Source organism: Papio anubis, chromosome 20 (assembly GCF_008728515.1).
Source record: "Papio anubis isolate 15944 chromosome 20, Panubis1.0, whole genome shotgun sequence".
NCBI lineage: Eukaryota > Metazoa > Chordata > Mammalia > Primates > Cercopithecidae > Papio > Papio anubis.
The window spans coordinates 14,564,030-14,585,725 of record NC_044995.1 but is presented as its reverse complement, the minus strand read 5'-3'; the positions used below and the strand labels follow the sequence as shown (position 1 = coordinate 14,585,725).

Below are 21,696 nucleotides of genomic sequence, written 5' to 3'. Positions count from 1 at the left end.
GCAAGCCATTTTTACCTCCTACGCATCTACAACCCCCACCCCATGGCTGACAAATATTCCCAGTCCACAGCTGTCTCCACCCACCCAGTGACAGAGCACAGGCAGCCAAAAGGATCAAGCAATCTCTTGCCACCTCCCAGCACCCCAGAGTGGTAAACAGACCCTCACATCTGGACTCCACATCCAGCGAGTAGTGCCCCTGCCCACTACCCAGATCACACAGCTGCCATTTACAGACCACCCTATGGGTCCCACCCCACAGTCATAGCCCACCAGCATCCCAGAGCGGCCTCTACACTGAAGCTCTGTCCCAGTCCAGTCATCCTTCAAGCCACATCTGGAACAGCACACACCCTATTCCCCTAGCCAAAGCTCCCAGGGGTGCAATTCAGAAGGAGGCAGACTGGGCCTGGGGCATGCGGACAAGTCCCTGACGTCACCCCCTGGCTTCTTCGGCTTGTCTGCGGAACCTGAACTGCCCTTAAGGCCTGCGCCTCCGACCCCAGGGCAGCCCCCTGCCACACCTACACTCTTGGCCGTGGGAGAATGTCCTCATGTGCGGCTAAACATCCTCCTCATGCAGCCCTGAGTTCTGTTCCTTCCACATCACCTCACCAGCGCAGGATGAAAGCCGCTCACCTAGGGCGAAGCTTCTGCTTCCGAGGCATTCAGGACTCCCCTCAGGGTATGCCAGCACCCTGGGGCACATCCCTGCTGCTTATGTCTGAGTTACCTCTGTGGCCCTGGGACCACTCCACATTGAAGTCCGTTGTGTCTTTTTATGGAAGGATGGAAGGACAGAAGGGAAGGAGAGACAAAGTGGTACCACAGCCCTGCTCCTGCCCTGGCACTTGGAGGGTACCAGATGCCCAGGGGACTGTAGCTGGCTGTGAGGACTCTGAGGCCAGGTCAGCATCCACAGTCCCCAATAGTGAGTAGGAACCCAGTCAGTCCACACCCCTTCCCATCCACCCGAAACATAATTTAGCCCTCGGCTTCTCCTTACCTTTCAGGAGTTCTCTCCTTACCCCCAAAGACTTCCTGAGGACCCCCTAGGCCGACCAGTCTATCCCTCTCTCCCCTAACCCAGCATCCTGCAGTCCCCTGGTTCAGGTTGGTGGTGTCTGTGCCTGAGCCCCCACCAGCCTGAAAGCCCCTCAAAGGCCACATGGGTCTCCCGCCTCTCTGCATCTCCAGATGGTGGCACGAGGCCTAGTACACAAGGAATCCCAGAAAATGTTGGTTGAAGGAATAAATGGATGGATCTGCGTTGATGTGTCTGTTTGCTCACTTATTTATTCATTCAACTCACGCTTGCTGAGCACTTACACTGTGCCAGGGACTGAGTGTAGACAGATGTGTTAGACAAACAGAGAGGTCCTTTTACCCAGTGGCTTCTGGGGGCAGACATTAAACATACAGAATATAATCAGATATGGTGATAGTGCTCAGGAGGGAAAAGGAGGTGTCATCCAGCCCAGGGGTCAGGAAAGGCCCTCAGAGTTGAGGAGCCTTAGATGGAGAGCTGAGGAGGTAGAGAAGTAAAGTCAACCCAGAGTGGAGAGAAGGCCCTGGCATGGGTGGGAAGAGATTTGGAGGAAGGGCCAGAAGGGAGAGGAGGAGGGGGAGTCACACGGGAGTGCGAGCAGCAGAGGCAACCACGACCCCAGGGCTGGGAGGGGATCTCTTGCTCATCCTGGAGCTCCAGCTCCCACACAGAGCATTGAGGGCCTCCAGACATGTTTGGGGCATCACTCACCTTCCAAGTGTGGCCATAAAGGAAAGACAGAGCAGGTGGGGGCGATGTTTATTGTAGTTGTTTCGTAACAAAACTATACACCTAAAAGAGTATGGCTTCTTTCAAAGATGTCTCCTCAGGAGGCTGAACTTTTTCTTGAACCATCTGATATTTTGGCAACAGCCTTCAAGGCCAGTTTACAAACTCCATCAGCAAAGCGTCTCTCTAGTATATAATTGTCTCCAGTTTCTACTAAAGACCAACAAGTGGCCCCAGTATTATCATTGCTAAATTCATCAGAGCTGCTGCTAAATCAGACTTCAGGTGGTGTCCGAAATCAAATTCACTCCCAAAGTACAAAAATTTGCCGCACTGTGGAGATACCAAAAACTAGGGTGGGTTTTGGTGAGGTAAAAGAATGAGAGCTTTAAGGTCAGGCAAACCCAGGTTCAAATTCTGACTCTACTGCTTACATGTTGGGTGGCCTTAGGCAAGTTGCCTTCACGCTCTGTGCCTCAGTTTCTTTCTCTTGTAACAGGTGCCAACGCCCACTTCACAGGGTTGCAGTGAGGATTAAAAGCAAAGTGCCCAAAACAGGCCCTCGCACAAAGGTGGCCCCTAATAAATATCAGTTTCCTCACTGGAATGTACCGGCCCTGTTACTAGTTACCAATCAGTCACCCACATGTCCGTGAAATCATGGATATTTAATGAACACCTATTTGAAGACAAATAACTGAAATCATAGATCTAACTGTAACCTCTACCAACTGGAAACATAATTAAACTCCTCTGTTACTTCAGCCTAACTTTCAGACATTCCTCAAAGCCAGTCTCTAGCTCCCAAACTAATTCTGCAACCTGGAAACTCCTTGACTCTCTTTTCAAGGATGTGAGGATTCCTGGAAAAGCTGCAACTTCAGTTCCCTGGAGAAAGCACACTAGAGAAATGACACATCCCGGAACGAATACTCTCAGCGATAACAGGGGTCCATGAATGAGCTTCAGGGGGTCTGTGATCATCCCAAAGTGTAGCACAACTGGGTATATGTAGGGATGTGTTTTCCTAGGAGAAGCTCTATACTGTTGCGAAACTTGGTATCTATGGGCCAAAGGTTGCCTGAAACGTGGTTTGGACCACAAGGAGATTTTGGAAGTTTTGCATTAGTTGCCAACATTTAAAGGTTGGAAGACTTCACACACAAGTCTGGGATTCTGGCTTCTTTTGAAAAATCAGAAACCCTGGCAAGTCAAGGTTGCATCTGTGCATGAGAACAGTCAGAGGAGCTAAAAAGCAGTCCCCCACCTCATGCATTTTTCAGTCCATCACAGTCCCTACAATACTGGGTTGTAAACCCTGGGCTACAGCTTCCATCTGCTTCTTAAAATAGGTCTGTGATTCTTGGTACAGCAGAGGACTCCTGGGTAGGAGTCCTTCAAGGGCACCCAGAGGCCTCCCCAGGGTCCTGAGACCTGTGGGTTAAACTTCTCTGGTGGGAACAGGGGTGGCAGAAGAGGGCTGTCCCACCCCAGAAGACCTGTCCACCCTCCTCCCTAGATGCTCATTGCCAAGACCTCACCAAGCCAGCTGGAGCAAACACCAGGGCAAATGGCCAGAGCTCCTGCTTCCCACAGAGGTGAGCAGCAGAACTACGGCTTCTACCTGGGAGTCTCAGTAGGCTTCAGGGAGGGGCTTCATAAAATCTTCTTTGTTCAGGGGAACGCTTCCAGCCATATTTTGAGCTCCCACTTCTCCAGCTACACGATTCCAGTGAATAAGTACTTTCATCTTCACGCCACCTCCATGTGGCAAATGCTATTAATTACCTTCCTTTGACATATGGGGAAACTGAGCCATGCCCAGGATCACTCAGCCACCTGTTCTTCTTCCTCTATCTCCTTTTGCTCTCAGGATGGCACTTCAGGTGGGTTCTATTAGTATTCCTACTTACAGATAAGGAAATGGAGGCTCCAACTTTCCCAAGTCCCGCGAAGTCAGGAAAAGAGATTCGAACATAGGTGTGTTTGACCCCAAAGCTGTGATCTGAGCCACCGAGTTACCCCTATCTCTCTCCTACTGAGCCCTAACACTCATCAGCAGAAACACCCACAGTTACCAACACCAAGAACCACTGGTTTGGCCCGAAAGCCACAGGATGCGTGGAGGGTGAAAACAGAGCAGTCACATTCTAACCTCTGGGTGGGCAGAGTGGAGAAGAGCAGCAACACACCCAGGGTGAGTCCAGAGACGAGAATGGGAAAGCAGAGACTTCTGTGAGAAAACAGAAGGTGCATCAATAAGCAAAACTCTGAAGCCGTGGTCCTTACCTCTTGGGCAGACGCAGCGAAGCTAATACATTCAGGCCACCAACCCGGTCCAGTCGAGAACCTGGAGAGAGAGGAGAATTCAGTCAACATCCTGGAGAATTCGTCTCATCCTCATGCGGGATTCCGCATTCCTCCAGTGGAGGAACCCTCTTCCTGTCACATCATCAGGAGCTGCAGTTGGCGAACTGTGGAGTCAGGTGCCTGGGACTCAGGTCCAGTGAGCCACTTGCTGCCTTCAGTGGTCACTTCTGGCATCTGAGTCTCAGTGTCCCCATCTCATAGATGGGCATACTGGTACCTGCCACTGTGGAACATCATTTTTCCCATCAGACTGGAAGCTTTCTTAAAGTGCAGGGACTGTGTCTTGTAGCTTTTGTGTTTGGCAGAGGGCCTGGCAAATTTGAGATGCTCAATTAGTGCATAACGGATGACAGAGTGACTGGGTGGGTGGATGGAGGAATTAATTGATTAAACTGTGTATCTCAAAGGACTGCTAGGAGGATAAAATGAGACAGAAATTTGAAAGGGTTACTCATTATTAAGTTCCTCTGTGCTGTGGGGAGATTAAAAATAAAAGTCATAATGATATTTCTGACTTGTACATTTGTCCATTCATTTGTGCATTTAGTTCATCAACAAATATCGAGGCTTCTCTGGCTCTGAATCAAGTGTGGCAGGGGACAGAGATGAATTAGACAAGGTCTCTGTTCTATTATGGGGCTCACAGGCAAGTTGAGGAGACAGAAGGAAGAGCCAATGCCAACACGCTGGAATAAGCAGAGGGTGCTGCGGGCATCCTGGGTGAGATCACAGAAGACTTAGGGAGGAAACAACACCCAAGCCAAACCTGGAAGACAAATTTTAGTCAGAGAAAGAACCAAGTGCAAGGAACGAGAATGCCAGGACTTTGCCTGTCCAGGGTTCAGTAAGAGAACTGGGGACAGACGAGGCTTCTAGATTGCAGGGGCTGCTCCTTGCAGGGCCTCAAGTGCCTGGTCCAAGCAGCCAGGGCTTCGTTGGAGAGGGAGAGGGAGACGGATACAATCCAGTTTGCCTTTGGAAAGGTCCTTCTACCTCCTGTGTACAAGATGGAGAGAACAGAGAGGTAGGCAAGAGGTCAGGAGGCCCATCCCCAAAGAGGGTTTGCTGAGCCTCTCCACAGCCCTGCAGGAAGGAGGAGTGAGGAATTAAGGGAGGCACCAGAGTTCAAGAGGTGGAGGAGGACAGAGAAAAAGATGGACTGAGAAAGAAGGGGAGAGAGAAAGAGAAGAGATGGGGAGACATAGACAGAGAGGAATGAAAGAAGCTGGGGCAGAGAGACCAGGGAAAAGCCCAAACAAGAAGCAAAAGGGGAGTAAAAAGGGCCAAGGGTCTCCCCACTTCCTCTTCCATCTGTCCTGTCTCTCCCTGGGCCTTCATCTTCAGGGCAGAAGGGGACCAGAACCGCTGGGCCCTGGAGGGAGGGAGGATCTGGGGTTGCTCCCCGCCCAGGGGCTGCTTCCCCCCAGCCCCCGCCCTGGAGCTAATCAGCGGCTGTCATCTCCACGGTGAGGTCTTGGTTAAGGAGATTTAGGGCCGGGATCAATAGGAAATTTAAAAATCGATGCAGCGCGCAGGGCAAAATCGATGGCGTTTAATCGCCTTGCCGATTCCCAGTCAAAACAATTAGCCGCGCTGAGTGTTGAACACGGTGGCGACACGGCATTAACCGTCAATATTGGTGTAAGTGATGGTGGGTGGGGCGGGTGAGGGAATCCCCAGGCCTCGGGGGGGCCAGAGTCAGACAGCGCCTTAGGGCTGGGGTCTTCCCCCAGGCAGTACCCCCACCTTGGGCTTCCCTGCAGCAGGGCCCACACTTCAGTCTCCCTGCCCTCTGCTACCTGGGGCTGTGAAGCTCATAGGCAGCACCATCCCTGGCATATCTGCTTCCAACTCTCATCCCATCTCCCAGGTTCCCAAACCCCAATATGCCCTCTGACAGAGGGGAGAGGACCCCTCTCCCAAGCACACAACACCTTCAAGTAGAGAGACAGTCCATAGGATCTGGGAGCTGTATTCCCAGCAGTGCCTTAAGACTGGGAGCTATTTACAAGATGTCTTCTCCCATTGTACAGATGGGGACTCTGAGGAACAAAGAGGGGCAGCAGCTGGCCCACAGTTAGCAGGCACAGGAAGAGGGGGAGCCAGAATTTGAACCTGATGTGTCTGACTCCAAAGCCTACATTTCCTGCAGCTGTGCCACATAAAGGGTAGATTCCAGTGTTCACAGAAGGAAAGCAAGCTCAGGGTTTGGTCCTGGCCCAAGTCTCCTCTCAGCTGGTGTATATAATGATTTGCCGTGTCCTGGGGTCAGTTTGCCACGTACGTGGCAGACTGTGAGCTCCTTGAGGGCAGGGCAGGGCCTGGCTCCTTTGGGGGTCCGAAGCATTGCCCAGCACAGGGAGTGGTCCCAAGCTAGGGCTTGGGACAGGCCTAAGAATGATGATGCCACTTGCCCCCACAGACACAGAATGCCCATATACAACCCCACTGATGGACAGATGGAAACACTGGCACTCACAGACACATTGGTACTGGCATTTCCTGAGTGCTGGTCATGCACCAGGGTTGGGTCATTGCTCTGCAGGTGTGATCTCTCGGCATCTCACATTTGTTCGGTGAGTGTCATTCCATGACACTGCTGTGAAAAATGGAGGCTCAGAGAGGTAAAGTCACTTGCTCAAGGTCACACAGCCAAGTGGGGACAGCTCTATCTGATTGGACTCCGAGGAGCAGGGGACATACAGCAAACAAGATCTAATGACTCTGAGTAAGAGAGGTGGATGCAAGGAGAAGGTATGGGAACTGGGTACCTGAACAGAGGACCAGGAATAGCCCACAAAGGGCCATGGGGCTCCCGGTTCTGGGGTGCTGTGTTGGGAGAGCAGAGGCTTCTGTGGCCACCTGCTCCCTGGAGCAGAAGAACAGGAGGGAGTGTGTGGGCAGGGGAGGAGGCCCACAAGATGAGCCAGGGATTGATCTGACAAGGTCCTAATCAAATGGTCAATATCGCTGACCTGACCACTTAACCTATTGATAAGCTGGCAAGGATGGAGCAGGCGATGAGTGGGCTCAAGGAGGGGGGCAGCGGAAGGATGAGGGAAGCCTGAGTGGGCAGGACTGAGGCCAGCATCGCGCCTGGTTCTGGGGCCTGGAAGAGGGTGGTCTCCTCCTCAAGGGCCCCTGCCTCCCCTCTGACATGTCACATGTCTTATGTCTTGGGGGCTTCCTCTACCCAGGCTTCTCTCTCCTCTCAGGGTCCCTCAGACCCTCCCTGAGGGAGGCCAGGGACTGTTGCTGGCACCCAAGCGGTCCCCAGCTCCCCTCTGACTGTGCCTTAGCTTTTCACACATGTGAGAGGCTTCACATTCGAGCCTCAATGTCTTCATCTGTTAACTGGGGATAATTATATTATAATTATAATTCATCTGTTAACGGGATAATTATAAAACCAACCTAGATATCCTATGAGTGGGGACTGGTACAATAAATGATGGTATAGTGGCCATACAAAGAAGGACTGCAGAGTTGTTGAAAACATGGTTGAAATAAATTTTTTTTTACACTCCTCTCAGCTCACACCATGAAATAAAATTATTGACAAGGAAACTGTGTTCATAATCTGTTGTTAGGAAGAGGAAAAGGCAAGTTATAAGCAAGTAGGTAGCATATCATTCCGTTTTTACAAAATACACATACAGATGGTTCCCCTCACCAAAAATAAATAAATTTGGAACAGAAATCAGAATTCTGAGTTTGGACCAGTCTGGCCAACATGGTGAAACCCATCTCTACTAAAAATACAAAAATTAGCCAGGTGTGGTGGCAGGCTCTGCAATCCTAGCTACCCAGGAGGCTGAGGCAGGATGGAACCCAGGAGGTAGAGGTTGCAGTGAGCTGGAGATCGCACTCCACTGTACTCCAGCCTGGGCCACAGAGTGACACTCCCCTGTCTCAAAAAGCCAGGGCACAGTGGCTCATGCCTGTAATCCCAACACTTTGGGAGGCCAAGGCAGGCGGATCACCTGAGGTCAGGAGTTCGAAACCCCGTCTCTACTAAAGATATAAAAAAATAGCCAGACGCGGGTGGCAGAGACATTCTGTAATCCCCGCTGAGGCAGGAATCGGGCTTGAACCTGGGAGGCAGAGGCAGGCTGCAGTGAGCTGGAGATCATGCCATTGCACTTCAGCTTTGGTGTGAGTGTGGAGACTCTAACCAAAAAAAAAAAAAAAAAAATCTGAGTTTGGGTACTCAGGTAATCTAAATTTTAATAAATTCCTTGGGTAAAGTCATAGGTATAATCCCCTTTGTATCTAGGGACAGACAGTCAGGGTGCAATGGTTCATGTCTGTAATCCCAGCACTTTAGGAGGCCGAGGTGGGCGGACTTGAGCCCAGGAGTCCAAGACCAGCCTGGGCAGCATAGCAAGACTCCATCGCTACAAAAAAAAATACAAAAATTAGCTGGGTGTGGTGGCATGTACCTATAGTCTCAGCTACTCGGGAGGCTGAGGTGGGAGGATCGCTTAAACCTCAGAGGTAGAGGTTGCAGTGAGCCAAGATCTCTCCACTGCACTCCAGCCTGGGTGACAGGCTATCTCAAAAAAAAAAAAAAAAAAAAAAAAAAAAAAAAAGACAGACAGCAAAAGGTAATGTCCTTTTTGTTGTTCGTTTAACTGGATTATCATGGTCATTTTCTTCTCATCTCATTGAATTTCTGTGTTTTCTGTTATTTCTACAATGAACATCGTTCACATCGTTTGTTCACATCGTTCACATTGTTTGTCTGTAATTGGTAGACTGTGGCCTGGTGCTCAGTGGAGGCACCACGAGTGCTGTTTCTCCACTCCCCTCTCCCTTTCCCAGCCAGGCTTGTCTTATGTCCTCCCTTATGTCCAAACCCAGCAGAGTTCAGTGCCCTCAAGAATGTGAATGAATTTGAAGTCTGCTGAATGGAGAAGAGCTGGCTCTTCTGACTTCTGCTCTCAATAGAGTGGGCGGGGTAGCACCAAGCCAAATACAGTCCCCTGTCCCCTCTTCAGGAAACTGGCTGAGGGCTTACAGACAGGAGGAACTGCTGGAGGGAAAACGAAGACCCAGAGGGAGGGAAGGGATTTTCCCAGAGCTACTCAACTGGTCATGACACAGCTGGGACCAGAAGCTGGGGCTCTGGGCTCCTGGATCTGGGTAGTGCCATCCAACTACTGGGAGAGGGACAACTGCAAGAACAAGTGTGCATGCAGACTCCTGAGATAATGTGCGCTTCTGTGGGGCAGAAGAGTACAGTGGGTAAACACGGGGTCAGCCGCTTCCTCGCTGTGTGGCCCTGGGCAAAAGTCACTTCACCTCTCTGAGCCTCAGTTTGCTCAAACATAGCATGAAGATAATAGTAACAGCTGCCTCATTTTGCTGGTGTGAGAAGCCAACAAGCCCATGCTTATAGGGAACTTAGCAAAAGGCCTGACACACAAAAAAGGGTCAATGAGTGGGAGAAATTAACAGTACTACCGTCAGCAGCCACAAATGCTGTGGGTAGTAAGTGAAGGTGGTGGGTAGGGAAGGGAGAAGGTATGTCTTGGTAACCTGAGCAAATGAACAAATGCAATGAAGATACTCAGCTAAAAATATTCCTTTGTTCATTCATTCATTCATTCAGTAAGCATTTCCTGTGGCCAATTCTAGGCCAGATCCCATGCTGGGCCCTGCAATCCAGATATGAACAATGAAAGCTCCCAATGGGTTGGTAAAGGGGAATTAAGGATGGCTGGGGATGGCCCCTTATCTCTGAGAGTTGCTGCTGCAATGGCCCCCAAACTATCTCTTGGGGCTTCTGCAGAAAAGCATCGAGTACAGGAGCACAAGCTCCCCATCACCTGACTTGTGTGACACTTTGGGTATGTGTGTGCACACACTGGAACAGTAAGCTCTGCAGATGGACTATGTTCACTTTTGTCATTCACAGCACCAGACACCAGGTCTCATGCTCTGGGGACACTCCATGCTCAGAGTCTTTTTTTTTTTTTTTTCCTCCATTTTTAAAAATGAACAACAAAAAAAAAGTTCAAAGCACCTTGCACAATGCTTAACACCTGGCAGGTACTCAATAAATAGCAGCTATTATTAGCGTCATCATCACACGTGCCACTGCTCTTCATCCCGACAAAAACCTTATTTTGCCGGCAAGGCAACTCGAGGCTTAAAAGGAGTGATGTGACTCAAAGCCGGGTGTGTCTGACTCCACAGTCTGTGGTCTCCCCTCCTTTGTGTCTGGGGGCGGGGGCCATCAGAGTGTATGCTGGAGGTGAAGGAGGGGAAGGGCAGCAGCATGCATGGGGGGGGGGGTGAGCAGATCTGACAATGGGAGTAAGGAGGAGTTGGTTGGAGTGAGGGGAGTGTCGTGAGGGAGATGAGGGTGCAGGATGGGAGCAAACAGGCCCAGGATGATGATGGTTTTGTAGTCTGGCTGCTCTGAGGCTCAGGTAGGAGGTGGACTCACTTGCCAATGTACCCCTCCAGCACCGATAGGTGCAGCCCCCGAAGGTGAGCTCTGCCATCCTTGTCTGACACAGCAGACGTCTACCTCCACCATTATATTGGGCAAGTAGGTGATATATTGGGCAAGTAGGTGACAGGGGATCCGGCTTCAGTTCATTTGACAAAACATCCAATGAGCATTTATCGTGTTCTGGGCACTATGCTACACACTAGAGATACAACTATGAACAAGACAAAGTCCCTGCCATCGTGGAATCCACCTTCTAGTGGAGGAAGGGATATGATAGACAAGAAAATATATTTAAGAGCTAAGAAGAAAAATAAAGCAGGGAGAAAGTGGCTTACAAGATGCTGCTATTGGCCGGGCGCAGTGGCTCAAGCCTGTAATCACAGCACTTTGGGAGGCCAAGGCAGGCAGATCACCTGAAGTCAGGAGTTCGAGACCAGCCTGGCCAACATGGTGAAACTCTGGCTCTACAAAAATATAAAATTTAGGTGTGTTGGCGCGCACCTGTAGTCCCAGCTACTCAAGAGGCTGAGACACAAGAATTGCTTGAACCTGGGAGGCAGAAGTTGCAGTGGGCTGAGATCGCACCACTGCACTCCAGCCTGGACAACAGAGCAAGACTCTGTCCACCCTCCCCCCCAGAAAAAAGCTGCTATTTTAAACATAAAGGAAAGGCCTATCAGAAAAGGTAGGTTTTGAGAGCTTTCCTGGCAAAGGAAACAGCAAGTGCAAAGGCCCTGGGTCAGGAACAAGGTTTAAGGAACAGCAAGAAGGCCAGAATGGCTTAAGCTTCCAGAGCCAGAAGGGAGGGAGTAAAAGTTGAATAGACAGAGGTGCTAGCTCATGCAGGGTTTGCAGGCCAAGAAAGATGTTCTAAGCATGATGGGAGAAATGACAGGCTTTCTCTGTGGCAGGTATGGGTTGGTCTCACCCTCACAAAACCAGGCTCCATCCTCACCCATTGCCCATATAGCCTATGGAGCCTTCTGACCCATTCATTCTCCAAGAACAAGCCCAAGAAGCCCTCAGTAAGCCCTCAGAGTCCCTTGACAGGGCTGTGTCAGGGTCAACCTCCCCAGACTGAGGACTCCTCTAGAACATGGAAAGATCTGCCTCATCTGGGTGACCGGACATGCAGCTCAGGCCTGGCCACAGGAGGCTCAGAAATCAATAGAACATCAGTAGAAACTAAGGGGGACTATAGCTCCTGATCCCCATTCCCTAGCAAATCTCCATTTGGGGGCAAATCGTAGCAGTGGCCAAGATATGGGGCTGGGAGCAAGGCGAAAGTGGTTCTGTACCACCTCCCTCACCAGGCCTTGACCAGGGTTCCCATACTGGACAGGTAGAGCAGAAGTCCTTGTGACTGGTGGCCTGCTCACTGGATCCCTTCCTCCAGGGGCTACCCATCCTGTCCCGCCCCCACATGAGGCTCAGAAAGACCAGACTTGGTACCTGGCTCACACACCCTGTCTAGTCCCTTCTTAAAACTCTTCTGTGGTTATGTGGCTTGCCCAGAATAAATCCCAAGCCTCACAGCCCTTCCCAGTCATGTAACGTCTCCTCTCAGTCCTCCTGAAGGTCCCGTGACCCTGGGCCTCACGTGATTGTTGGGAACAGTCTATGCTGGTTCACATGTCCATGCCCTTGCCCAGGCAAGCACCTCCATTTAGAGAATCGTCTGCCTTCCTTCTTCTCATAACCTTATCACCCTCTCCACGCCTCCTCCTTGGTGAATCCTCCTGGGCTCCCTACTCAGCACTGCCCCCGAATGCTTTGTGCACCTCATCCAGAGCCCAGAATCTGAGCCCCAGGCGAAGGGATCCCATTTCCCACCTAGGGACAGGCCAGAGGAGTTTCTAGAGGGAAAGGTGCAGCATAGTAGGGTGAGGGTAGGGGCATCTGAGTGCTGCATTATTTATGCCTGTGTGGCCTCTGTGAGTTTCAGAAGCGATATGTGTACACATTTAGAATCTGTGTGTTGTGTCTGATGTCAAGCTTAAATGTCACTTCCTCAGAGATGTTACACCTAGCCCACCAATCTAAACCAGGTGCTCCCATGATGCCCTCCTGTAGCCCCTTTTTCCTCTCCGTACCAGATGCTATCTCCATTTATAACGAACTATACACTGAGGTCTGATCAGTGCCAGTCCTGTTGGCTTAGAGCTCTTAGAGAGCAAGGCCCAGGTCTGTCTTGTAAACCACTGTTTCCTCAGCTTCTAAGATAGAGCCTGACTCCTATAGGGGCTCAGTACCTATGTGATGAGTTCATTAATTCCATGCACATTTTCACACTTGAACATCTACCTATTTTGTTTCACTTTAAGGGGATGAGGCTAGCCTGGGGGGTGTTTGTGTGCTATAACTCAGGGCATGGCCCTTTCGGTCACCACGTGTGGCCTCCCTGTGGGATTTCTGAACATGGCTGGTGTGCACCCACGGGCATACAGGCTGGGATGCTGCCATGTTTTAGTATTTCTATATATACATTTTCTATTGAAAAACAAACCTCCACACGAGGAGCACCCTGGTGTTTTGGTGTCTGTTTTGCCCTGAGAGGTCTCAGCACCTACGTGCCTGCACAGATATCTGGGTTTTCATACCTGTGTCTGAGTATGTGTTTATCCTTGTTTCCAAATCTGGTGTGTCCATTTTGGCAACTCTGTGGACAAACACACACATGTCTATGTGCATTTGCAGGGTTTAGCATCTATGAATTTTCTTAGAGAATCTCTGACCAAAAGTATGGGTACCTGGGTCTCAGGACCCAGGGGTGCACATGGCTATCATGTGTTTCAGAATCTGTGTATGTCTCTTGCAGGATCATTGCATGTGTCTGCATGCTTATGTATTTCAGTATTTGCCTTGTGCATCTGTTAAAGACTTATGTGGCCTCTCTAGTTTGGCGAGTGAGTGCGTGTGTGTGTGTGTGTGTGTGTGCGCGCCAGGGGTGATACAAACACATGTGTGTGTGTACCTGTGTCTTTCTTCCCCTAGCTGCTGCTGCCTTCCCAGTCTGGATGAGTACCTTTTCTCTATCTCTCTCTCTCACACACACACACTCTTGCTCATATGTGCCTTGCAGATGGGGAGGGGGCCAGGGTGTCAGCGAGCTCCTGTGTCACAAGGTTAATTTCTCCACAGCCAGGCAGGCTGGGCCCTGAGGGGAGTGGTGGGGGAGGGGCTGGTCCCCACAGCCCCGCTGATAAATATGTATTTGGGGCTGCTGTGCTCAAAGGTCATGGGGGGAAAAGGAGGAGGAGGGGTGGTCTGCACTGTGCCGTGCTGCTGGGTCCCAGCCGGGCTCAGCATGGGTTGTGTGACCCCCTCCAGAGGTCTGATGAGATTCAGGGAGATGCCCCGCTCATCCTGGTCTGGCCCACTCCACCCACATCCATGCTCAGAGGGAGATGCTGCTGTGGATACACAGATATTCAAACTCTGAAACAGGCAAGCACACAAGCCCACACCCGCCGACACCTAGACAGAGGCTCAAACAGATGCACAAAGACGGCCTCATGGGCCACCAGATGCATGGACGGCTCAGAGTGCAGAGCCAGACCCATCGCTTCTTCCCCACCCTAACCTTCAACCCAACGTCAAAAAAAAAAAAAAACAAATGTTCAAGAGTGCATAGTGTCTCATAGTAAGAAAGGTTTCTACACATTCAATAGACACAAATGCACACATGGACACAAAAATGCACAGAGTCCAACAAGAAAGGTCCCTGAACACTTTGTGGGTGGGCATGTACACATATACGCATAAGCGCACACACACACAAAGGCACATACATAGATGCACACCAAGAGTCCCAAAGACACAAAGTTCTACAAAGGTAGGCACACGCTGACAACTGCAGATAAATGTATGAACACACATGCACACAAACACACACACATACAAAGACCCCAAGACACACACGGCAGGCGGGATGCACCATGGAGCCAGGCTGGGAAACCCACCCTGCTGCAACAGAGCTCAATCTGGCCCCTTCCCCGCTGAGGCGAGAATGGCTGCCTGGTCTCTGGTCACGGGCCCCCCAGCCAGCTTCAGCCAAATGCGCCATCATTTGCCCAGCTCTGAGTCACATCAATTGTCGAGCCTCCCCTCCTCGCTGACCAGCCATCTCGGCCATCGGCGGCCTCGGCCATTAGTCGGCTCCTGCCTCTGGCCTGTATTTGTTGAATCTCCCTTACCTGGCAGAACCGTCCGGACCAATGGAACCCTCTTGGGGTTGGCCTGACCTTTTCCTCAAGGGATTCCGATGTACCCTGTTGTATGACCCTCAGCCCATGCCTCAGGGCGACCCTCCCCTCAGCACACTGCTCAGACTGTCATTCTTCAATGACCGCTGGCCACAGTGGTTCTGGTGGATTGTGAGGCTGTGTGTTTATGTGTGGAAGTCCGCTTGTAGGTATATGTGTATCGGTGGTGGGATGGCTATAGCTATGCTTTAAGTCAAAACGAGTGTGTGTGTGTGTGTATGCATGTGTGCCTGTGTCTGTGCCTCTGTGTGTGTGTGTGTCTGTGTATGAATAAGGGGATAGGAAGTCAGCAGCTTAGCTTAAAGTCAGAGTGCCTGAGTATACGGTTGTGCATATGGGGAGATGGAATGTCAGGGGCTGAGCTTCGTGTGTGTGTGTGTGTGTGTGCGCACTTTAATGCAGGAGTGACTTGGTGTATCAGCCTGGGCTTGGTGTGGGGGGCCATGAGGGGCCGTGCCTGTTTTGGGCATGGGGGGCAGTGCAGTACAGGCGTCTGTTTCTCAAGCAGTTGTGAGCAAGTGGAATGTGTCTCTCTCAGACTCCGTTGCTTGTGTTTGTGAAAGTGACAGATGCTGCCTCCCTGGCCTCACTGCGGCGGATTAAGTCTGTGAATGCCACATGAGTCTGCACCCCAGATGGGGGAGGGTCCCCAGTCTGCTCTTATATTTGCGTGTGTGGGCCACAGCCCTGTACACTACAGGATCCTGAGAGTGAGGACTAAAGTAGCCCCCTAACCTTGTTGGTTTCTGTGAATGGATGCCAGGATAAAGGTCCTTGTGTGTGTGCACAAGCACACTCATGCTCACACACAAGTCCGTATTATCCAAAGTACATTGTCACGAGATGCACTTGTATATGTGTATGTGTGTGTGATTGCAGGCATGACAGCTCCCCGCTGCCAGCCAGATCAAGTTCAAACTTCTCAGAGCAGCAGCTGAGCATCCACAGACAGGGCCTTGCAACATTGTGCCAACCTCTACTCTTAGACTACACCTCCAATCTGGGCTGCTTCCTCCTCACTTCCCTCTGCCATCTTTATGCCCTCCGACCAGCCTGCTTTTCTCAATGTCTGAGCATTCTCAAAGACTCACCTCCCTGTCTAAACCCACGCCATCCTCATTCCCCAGATTCCTAATGACCTGGAAACTCCCTTTGTGCTGACAGTCCAGGCGCCCCAGAATCCTGTCTAAGGCTGGGATTGGTTCTGCTTCAGAGTCCAGGCCTGTGTTGGCCCATGGTCCATGCCTAGAGATCATTTTCAGGTTAAGGAGTGATCGTACCACCATTGCCCGATTACCTCAGGGAACTCACTGGACTTTATTTGTTCAGTGATTCACACCACTCAATAAATACCTATTGAATGCAGGGACCTTGCAAGTGGAGCCACCACCTTCAGCCTCCTTCCGAATGCGTCAGAGCTGGGAAAGCTGCCTGTCCTGAGGATCTAATGAAGTTGGGGTGGTGATTGAGTGAGGGAAAATGCACCTGCCTCCCAAGGCCACCATGTGGATTTGCAAAGGTGACACAGGGCTCATTAAAAGGGGTAGGGGGGACCATAAGCTCATGCAAACCCGTCTTTGAACAGGCCCAGCCCCAAACCATCACTGACAGAATGAGCTCAACCATGCTCATTTGCTGGCTCTCCCTTCAGGATATAAAGTGAGACCCAGGTCCTCAGAGCCCTCACTGAACCACATAAGGCATCCATCCACCCAAAAGGTCCTGGGAGACAGGTCTGTGGATGGACATCTCAGGGGGCAGGGAGGAAGTGGGGGAAGAGGCAGAGCCAGTGAAAAGAAATAGCGCTGGGGCAGTTAATGGGAGAGGGCAGACCTATAAGGACAGAAAAGGCTCGGTATGAGGAGGACCTTGGTTCTAGCGCCAGCATGGCTGCTGACAGGCTGAGCAAATAATGTGGGCCTCAGAATTCTCATCTGTGAGAGGGGCACCATCGGGGCTGCTGTGAGAGTGAGGTGAGTGTAAGAGACATCATTGTCATTATTATTACTAGATCAGGAGATGTTGAGCCCAAGGGAAAAATGGTAAGTGACATATATTCAGAAGGAGGAATAGACATCAGTCTGAGGAGGCCTTACACCCACTCTATCTTCTAACAACTCTTCACACTTGGGTTTCTCAACCACCTCCATCCTGAAATATCTTGGAAATTAACCAGCACATGCCAGAGATGGAAACTTCTCCCTTGCCCCCACTGATGTCCAAGTAGCCCCTGGTGTGGCCATCTGTCCCTGCTCCCCTCGTTGCAAGTCATGCCTCTACACATTATGATTATGTACCAGGGCTATGAAAAGCTCTACCCAGTGGGGTGCTAAGGTTGGGGCCCTTGCTTGGCTGTCACATTGGTGGAGGAACAAGTTCTGGCCTATGGGCCCTGCATACAAGAAGGGAGTATATATGAACCAGAATGGAGGTGGCCTGGAGTGGCCACTGATGGGACTTGCTGGAAAAAAAAAAAAAAAAAGCCTGGCCAGCATGTTGTCTTGGACATATAGGCTAACAACCTCTATGCACACAGCATGAGTACAGGGGTGTGTGCATACATGGCCCTGACACAGACACTTTCATTTTCCCTGCAAAGACTAGCAGAGGGAAGTGAGGGCAACCAAGACCCCCAAAGATGACACTGCAACCTGCCACAGGGTTCACCAGCAGCCTCAGGGAAATGGGGGTCTGGACCTCTCCAACGGCAAGGATGGGCCTCTGTCCAGCATTACCCATAAATCAGGAAGTAGATGTGGAATCGCATTATCAGCAACTGGAGATGCTGCCTATGGCCCTGATCAGCTTTACTCCTGGTCTGCCTGTCACCCCCTGACATGGGATGCTTTGTTACTACAGAAGGTCCAGGGAAGGTTTTCATGGGCTGGTAGACTGCGGGGAGAGGGGATCTTTTCTTGTTTTGTTTTCTTGAACCCAGCTTCAAGGTTGCTGTGCAAGCATGCTGTCAAACTCAGCCATACGCCCGTGACCTCTGTGCACTCATACATCTCTCATCACTCTACCCCAACCCTGCTTCACAAACCCACCCTCCCTTTTACCTGGGACACACAGAGACCCCGAGCAATAACAATATTATCTCCATGCAGAAATCGTACTTTCACATATGTGACTTTCTTTGATGTGCACCCTTGTGTGCACACACTACGTTCAGACCTAGTACCCATACACAGAGCCTCTACTCCAAACACGCTGCACATACAAAGTGTCACGTGTCCACTGCTGAAGCCAGACTCGGTACACGGGCCTGCACGCGCGTGGACGGCTTCCATGCACGAAGGCAAAGAGGGCCTCCTGAGTGCACGCATAGCGAGTGGTACATAAACATCAAGACGAGGGAGACATCAGTACAAATTCGCACTGACTCCTTCGTGCACATATGTCACCCATGATGGGGACCCCCAGTACCCGACCCCCCACAGAAAATGCATGTCACGATTCTACACCTTTGGCTCCTCAGTCTACCAAGGCTTCCAGGCCCAGCACACAGTTAGTCCTTCCTGAACACATCTCGCCACACATGCAGGCCTTGTACACATGCATGCTGCCGTCATGGCCTGACTCTGTACACACCAGCCCCCCACTGCGCACTGACTCTGTACCCTCCACTTATATCCTGGGGGGTGGAAGAACAAATCCACCTGACAAGATGGCAAGAGAACTAAAAGCTACTGAGCAAAGCGGCTGGTTGGATCTTTCTCTAAATCCAGGACCTACTCCCCAACTCCAGGGGCCCCAGGAAGGAGGCAGAAAGTGGGGAGTGGTCATCAGGCCAAAGGCTTTCTCTCAGGATCTTTTACCTGGACTCGAAAGCTCTAAGGACTCTCTCAAATGGACCTCCGCCCCAATTTCCTCCCGTTTTCACTTCCCGCTAGGCATCCATGTCATTTTCTTCTCTGTCCACACCCTTCTCAGTGGGGCTGAGTCCACAGCCATGAGCCCTCACTTAAGATGTTCCCCTCCCCCTCCCAGAGCCCCAGTGAGCATCGAGCAAGACTTCTCCAGGAGGCCACAAGGAAGTAGGGGGTGGCGCTGGAACCCAGGGGACAGACCCAAACCCCCACTCAGGGTAAAAAAGAGAGTAGAAATATATGAGGTTTCAGAACAGGGGTTAGGCTCTGGTAGGAAGTTGGGGATTCCTGCCTTTGCATGGAGCCCCTTTCCCTGGCACCCTGTTGAAGGCCAGAGCAGCAAGAGTGATGAATAAATGAAACTGAGGGAGGAAATAGAAAGAGCTGGCAACAGGGGAAATGAGTGGCAGGAAGGGAAGAATAAAAAAAGGGGGAAAGGGGAAGGGAAAAGGGGGAGAAAAAAGAAGGGAAGGAGGTGCAGATAAGGGAGGTAGAAAAAGAAAAACTAAGGGGTGGGGAGGAGGGGAAAGCTTTTATTGAGAGGAGGAAGAGACAGAGAAACTGGAAAACAGGGAGAAAGAAAAAACAGTAAAGGAGATAGAAATAAAGGAGCCGAGAAAGGACATGAAAAGGGAAAGAAAAGAGAGCAAAGAGGCAGCAGGCAATCAAAGGGGTTCCCCAAGTTACAGACTTTGTCCAGAGAGCTGAGGGGTGCACCGTGGCTCCCCAACATCACTCTGGGGCCCTGGAGCTCCGTTTGCTACCTCTCCTCCTGCCTGAGATGCCACCGCCTCTGAGTGCCCCATCCCGGCTGCTTTTTCCTATTTCTCACCGTTTCTGCTGTCCAAGGCACCCTGTTCCTTTCTCTCACTCCTCATTCCCACCCCCCAGCCCTTTCTCGTTCCCTGTGCCCTCTTACCTCTCCCCCCCATGCACCCTGCTTGCTTCGGAGCTTCAGAGAGCATCACCGACCAATATCCTCACCATCATCATACTAAACCGGCCCCCACGCCCCCAGGAAAGGAGAGAGAGAGGAAAAAAAAAAAAAAAACAGGCGGAACCGCCACCAGCCCTGACCCCCTCTCGCCTCATTTTCTCCACAGTCGCCCCTTCCTCAAATGCAGGGTCAAAATGGGGTCCCGCCCAGCCCGGGGAGCCTCTCCGAAGCGCTGCAGCCAGCCGGGAGCAGATGCCACCTCGCCTCTCTTCTCCGTCCTCGCTCGTTTTTGTGTTGGGTGGCCCCGGTTGCGATTTGTTTTATTTTCATCGTCTTTTTATTGGTATTTTTTTTTCTTTTCTTTTCTTTATTTTTTGGCCTGGGGGCAGCAGTGGCGAAGCGCCCACTGCCTGCCTCTTTCCTCAGCTCTGCGGCCGTCAGGCTCTTTCTCTAGTCTGCGCTCTTGCCTCCCTCCTTTCTCCTCTGCCTCGGCTCTCGCTCCTCCGCTCCTCTGTCCTTTCAGGTCCGTCCTCAGCCGACTGCCCTCTCCTCTCTCTACTGTTTCCCCCTCCACGCCTCTCCTTTCTCCATCCTTCTTGCCCCTTCTCCCTTTTTCCTCTCCCTCTTCACCTCCTCTCCGTCCCCATTTCTTCCCATCCCTTCCCCCCGCCCCCACGTACACCTCTCCTTTGGTTCCCTCACTGCCACTGAGAGCAAGCTGACCCCCACCCCATCCCCAAATAATAAAAATACCCAGCCAGGGGGCAAAGCCCCGGCGCCGGGCGCCGAGAGGGAGGCGAGAGGGCCGGGGCCGCAGCGGCGGCGGCGGCGGGCAGCCGGAGCGCGGTGCGGAGTGAGCGGCGCCCGCCCGGCTCCCGCCCGGAGAGCTCTCTGCAATAGGCCGAGCCGGCTGCATTAAGCTTCTTGCAATCAATAAAGCGCGGGTCAGATTATGCAAAGCGCAGATATTAATATGCAAAGTTTTAAAGATTTTTAAATGGAAGGGCGAGCGCGGCGCGGGCGGGCGGGCGGGCAGGGGCTGCGAGGGGAGAGGGAGGAAGGGAGGGCGGGCGGGCGGGCGCGCAGGCGAGCTGGGGAGAGGAGGAGGCTGCCCGCCGCCCGCCCGCCCGGCTGCGCCGCGCCGCCTTGCCTTACCGCTGCTCCCATCGGTAGGCGCCGCTGTCTTCGCCATGCGCGTCAGCTGCACGGCTCCGAGGGGATGGCCGAGGAGGAGCCGCCGCCGCCAACGCTACCCCCGCTCCCGCTCCCGCTCCCGCGCCCGCTCGCTGCCTGCTGCTGGCGCTGCTCTGGCCGCTGCTCCTCGCCTGAGCTGCCGGCGCGAGCCCAGGCGCGCGCCATCCCCGGCTCCCACCTTGTCCCCATGGCAACCCCGGGCCCAAGGATGCTCAGAGAGAGAGCGCGAGCGAGAGAGCGAGGGGGGAGAGAGGGAGAGGGAGAGGGCGGGGAGCGCAGGGGACACGGAGGCAGGGAGAGGCCCGAGACCCACAGAGACACAGAGAGACACAGAGACGGAGAGATACAGAGATATGCAGAAACAGAGACACAGAGATAGAGGAGAGGGTTAGGAATAGAAGGGAACACCGAGACAAGGAGAATCCTTGAGACCCACAGAGACCCACAGAGATACTGAGAGACACAGAGACACACGGACACACAGTAAGAGACAGAGGGGAAAGGGAGAGGGGCAGGGAGCAGAGAGGGATTCAAAGGTATGGGGAGACCCTGAGGTCCAGAGACTCACAGAGATACTCAGAGACACAGAGATGCCCAGAGACAGAGACAGAGGAAAAAAAAGAGAGGGGACAGGACAGGGAGCACAGAAGATGCAGAGGCAGAGAAAGACTCCTAGAGGTAGAGAGATGCTCAGAGACACAGAGAGACACAGAGACACATAGAAACAAATAGACACAGGGACACACAGAGAGAAAAGAGACAGAGAAGGGTGGGGAGCACAGGGGACTCAAAGGCAGGGAGAGGCCCTAAAAGCCAGAGAC

General features: G+C 52.0%; 1 protein-coding gene across 2 annotated transcripts in view; it reads right to left on the bottom strand.

Annotated features, from left to right (window-relative positions):
- POU2F2 (POU class 2 homeobox 2) overlaps window positions 1-21,696 on the bottom strand; it is a 111,340-nt gene that overhangs the window by 70,173 nt on the left and 19,471 nt on the right. The window contains exons 1-2 of one of the 2 annotated variants that reach the window (XM_031660281.1): window positions 20,837-20,927; window positions 4,067-4,127 (exon numbers count right to left, since the gene is read on the bottom strand). The gene's annotated coding sequence lies outside the window, so the exon portion shown is untranslated. Of the gene's footprint in view, window positions 1-4,066; window positions 4,128-20,836; window positions 20,928-21,696 lie in introns of those variants that run through there. The other variant, XM_031660280.1, reaches the window with a different exon arrangement.